Source organism: Xenopus laevis, chromosome 1S, assembly GCF_017654675.1.
Source record: "Xenopus laevis strain J_2021 chromosome 1S, Xenopus_laevis_v10.1, whole genome shotgun sequence".
NCBI classification, from domain to species: Eukaryota; Metazoa; Chordata; class Amphibia; order Anura; family Pipidae; genus Xenopus; species Xenopus laevis.
In genome coordinates, this window is record NC_054372.1 from 46,957,897 (window position 1) to 46,962,616 (window position 4,720).

The 4,720-nt window shown below is 42.7% G+C and overlaps 1 long non-coding RNA gene across 1 annotated transcript in view; it reads right to left on the reverse strand.

Annotated features, from left to right (window-relative positions):
- The window catches only part of LOC121399289, a 17,993-nt gene extending 15,864 nt beyond the window's left edge, over positions 1-2,129 (reverse strand). Inside the window, exon 1 of the long non-coding RNA XR_005964883.1 lies at positions 1,778-2,129. This is a non-coding gene — a long non-coding RNA (uncharacterized LOC121399289). The remainder of the gene's footprint in view (positions 1-1,777) is intronic.
- Between the last annotated feature and the right edge of the window lie 2,591 nt (positions 2,130-4,720).

The window sequence follows — 4,720 nt, forward strand, 5'->3', positions numbered from 1 at the left end:
AACTAAAACAAAAAATGAATATGGCCAGAAAACTATATTTTATAAAATTAACTTATTGAACCAGCCTAAAGGTTCAGCATCTCTATAGTATGGCCCAGACCGAGTGGTCACAGGAGTTTCCCATCTTGGACTTTGTTAGGAGTGTCTGATGTTAATTATGTTGGTTTCTGATCTGCCATGTACCAATAATCTGAATTATTTACTATCAGTCTTGTATTGTGACATTCCTACTGTACTGTATATTGTGAGTGGGTCCCTGAACTCAGTAAGTGACATCAGCACAGAGCATGTGCAGTGAATCAGCAGAAAAGAAGATGGGGAGATACTGGGGAATATTCAGAGACAGATCTATCATCTTCCCTGCTAAGGGGCCGAGGTTGCCTTGGGTTGGTATAGAAGCCCAAAACAAAATGTACAACAATTCTATCTGTATAAATCCAATCTGCAAACTGAGGATGTTTGTATAAGGATGTGCTCTGGCTGCCATATTTACTTGCTGCCATGGGTGTCCACAGAAAATTTTCCAGGGTGGGGCAAGGAGGCATCTGTGGGCGGGCCTGTGACATAGGTGGGTGTGTCACTGCCATCAAGGGGTGGAGCTATGCCACGGCGATCAGCCGATCGCCGGGTCAATCAAGGGAATCCTGCACAGTTTCCCTAATTTGACCCGGGCAACCCTTCAAAATACCGGTTGTCTGACAAGTGGCAACCCTAGTTCACACAAAGATGGCAAAGTGGCAAGTTCATGTATAAATACCCCTAGAACTCACAAACAGATGGCACAGGGGCACGTACATGCATAAATACCCCCAGAACTCACAAACAGATGGTACAGGGGCAAGTTCATGTATAAATACCCCCAGAACTCACAAACAGATGGCACAGGGGCAAGTACATGCATAAATACCCCCAGAACTCACAAACAGATGGCACAGGGGCAAGTACATGTATAAATACCCCCAGAACTCACAAACAGATGGTACAGTGGTAAGTACATGTATAAATACCCCCAGAACTCACAAACAGATGGTACAGTGGTAAGTACATGTATAAATACCCCCAGAACTCACAAACAGATGGCACAGGGGCACGTACATGTATAAATACCCCCAGAACTCACAAACAGATAGCACAGGGGCAAGTACATGCATAAATACCCCATGTAGCCACATGTTCTTTTTTACAATTCATTCTGCTGGGTACCTACATAATCTAGATGACAGTCCCAGACCCAACACCACAGTAATAAAAGCCACACAAACATGGGAGATAAAACAAACACTAGAAACCCACTGGTTACCAGGGACCCCCATACAAGTTAAAAAAAACAATTGGTGGTTAGGATAGGGGCCCCCCATAAAAGTTAAAAAAAAACTTCATTGGTGGACAGATAGAGACTGTAGAAAGAGAGGGACTCACAGAGAGAGTCAGAGTGCAGAGAGAAGCAGAGTGCAGTGAGACAGAGTGCAGAGAACAACAGAGTGCAGAGAGAGAAAAAGACAGAGTAGAGAGAGAGAGACAGTGCAGAGAGAGACAGAGTGCAGTGAAAGAGAGAGTGTAGTGAGAGAGGCAGAGTGCAGAGAGAGACAGAGACTTACAGAGAGAGACAGAGTGCAGTGAGAGAAAGAAAGAGTGCAGCGAGAGAGAGACAGAGGGACAGAGAGAGAGAGGCAGAGAGAGAAACAAAGACTCAGAGAGAGAGAGGGGTAGAGAGAGACAGAGTGCAGGCTAAAGAGATTCCTGAGAAGCACAGTGACTGCTGGCTTCCCCTTCTTACCACATCAGTTCCTGTACTTCCGTCTTCGGCATCAGTGATGTCCACGCTCGTAAGGGGGGCTGGCTAATCCCCCTTTGAGCCTAAATCTTGCCTGGCCCAAAACTTTCTTCCTTGTTCCCCCCTGATGGCAGGCAGGCAGGCCTGCACACAGCACAGCATGAGAACGGAGACGAGTGGAAGGGGCGGAGCCACAGTGGGAGCTGGGACGGAGGAGCGGTCCTAGAGCCCACAGTTTGAAATGAACATTATAGATCAGGAGCGGCCCACATTACAAAATGCCCGAATAAACAGATGGTCAGTCTGCTGGTCCCAGGGGGGGGCACTGACCCCTCTTGCCCCCCTCTGTGGACGCCCATGCTTGCTGCTGTTTATATAACATTACTAGCACTAAAGTAATATATATATATATTAAACATACATAAAGTGCCACAGTACCTGCACTCAATCCGAAAAATGAAGCCAGAGGTGCACGATCCACAATAGAATAATATATGAACAGAAGATCAGCACTCTCTGTAATTTGGTGAAACTGTGTTGATTTATTTCAAAAAATATCACATCTTAGCCGACATTTCGGTCCCACATGGGGATCCTTGAGAAAGGTCCCCATGTGGGACCGAAACGTCGGATAAGATGTGATATTTTTTTAAATAAATCAACACAGTTTCACCAAATTACAGAGAGTGCTGATCTTCTGTTTATATATATATATATATATATATATATATATATATATATATATATATATATATATATATATAACAAAGTTCGTGTGCATGTACCATACTAACAAAACACCCCAGTGATCTACAATTTGGAAATTTGTGACCTTATACAGTACGGTCGCCTGCGTCTCCCATTCTCTGTGTTTTCTACTAGTTTTCTAGGCTAGGGCTTTTCTCTTCTGTGCTGACAATGGGTGGCACGTAGCCCATGCACACAGTTGCCATTGCTATCTTGTCAGTCACAAATCAACCCCTGCCTAATAAACTGACAGAGCTGCAGGCAAATGAGGTAGAGATGTGGCAGCAAGCTTTCATTTATCTCAAGAATCCAGTGCTTTAAATGAAAAGAGGAAACCTCTAACACAAGAGGATTATTTAGTATACAGATAGTGAAGTCCTGGCGACACTATGAAAGTAACTGTATTGAACTGACCTTAGATAAAAGTCAGGGATTGTCTTGCTGCTGGAATCAATGTCTCCCTATCAGGTGTTAATGGACAGAAGAAGAAGACTTATTCCATTTACACCTGAAGAACAGACATGTTTAGCCTTATCTTATGGTTTTCCAATAACACATCCTTGATCTTATATTTGTTTGTTTTTGGTTTAAGTCTATCATTCTATTTGTGCTATACATTAATTGGTGCACTCGAAGGCTAAGGCCACACTAGGCGATAGCGCCGCGATTTGACTCGCGGCGACTTTTCGCCGCGACTTTTAAGCCGCAATCGCTGGGGAAACTTTTGCGCTGGCGTCTATGGGGAATCGCGAAAAATCGCCAACGTAAAAACACACGCGGCGATCTTTTCTCTACTGTCGTTCGAAATTGCCTCGCTAGGCGATTTCGAGCGACAATAGAAAAAAGATCGCCGCGTGTGTTTTTACGCTGGATTCCCCATAGACGCCAGCGCAAAAGTTTCCCCAGCGATTGCGGCTTAAAAGTCGCGGCGAAAAGTCGCCGCGAGTCAAATCGCGGCGCTATCGCCTAGTGTGGCCTTAGCCTTAGGGTCAGGGCACAATCTCCGATTCGGGGAGATTAGTCGCCCGGCAACTAAATCGCTGGCAGGATGGCACTCGGAGTGATTCGTTTTCCGAAGTCGCCCAAAGTTGCCTCATGAGGAAACTTCAGGCGACTTCAGAAAACGAATCGCTCCAAGTGCCATCCTGCCGTGATTTACATTGTAGCCTGCAGTAGGCAGTTCTGGGAGATTAGTTGCCCCAAAGAAGAGGAGATTTGTTGCCGGGCGACTAATATCCGCTAATAATCTGAGCGTGTGCCCTGAACCTTATCAACAGAGATAATTACAAGATTCGCTTTTATTTGCTTAGACCAAAAAGATACACTGTTCTGCAACACTGAAACAAGCCATTGGTAACCACATATATAAATAACTAACAGGGTAATCACAAGATAAATAACATTTCTACAACCAATTATTCTTGTATTCAAAATATGTTATACATTGCAAAAATATATGTGTAAAATTAATTTATTTTAAGCAGTTTTGCAACTGAGAGATATGTATGTTGCATGCTGAGTTCTTCAGTCTCCTGTTACATTTCCTTTCTATCTAATTTGAATCATTTATGGCACCTGGATAGACACGGTCACTTGTCACAAAGGTTTTTTTTTACTTTGGGCATTCCAAACTTAAAGTACAAATACAATATAAAGGAAGTGCAACTGGCAGCCATTTCTGAACCAAGACGTTTGGAGGGACACATGAGCTGCATACCCAAGGACAGATTTGTGTTTTATGGGAAGAAAATACATTGACGAGTTATCAGAGTTCCAGCTATAACGATAGCAAAGGAGAACAAAGAACAGCAATAAAATCCTACCACAGGGATAGTTATAAAAAAAAAAAAAGAACAAACAATAAACCTGCACTAAAGTGTTCAAGGCTAACACAAAGACAAATATAAGTATTTGTTCTTTTAAACTTTGCTTTGTGGGTCATTACAAGATAATTCATTTAACCCTTTTTCATTTCCCAAACCCTTTTCTGCTCATAATATTTGTGAAAAGTGTTTGAAAAATGATAAGTGTAAAGAAAAACTATTGTCCTAAATTTCTAGTTGCATTATTTCATTTGTGACTCCAGTATATATATATATAAAAACACAATTTGCTGGTGCACACACTAACAATTATTCCATGCCAGGGTTCTGGTTATAGAATTGATACATATCAATAGCGTGAATAAACCGCACAACA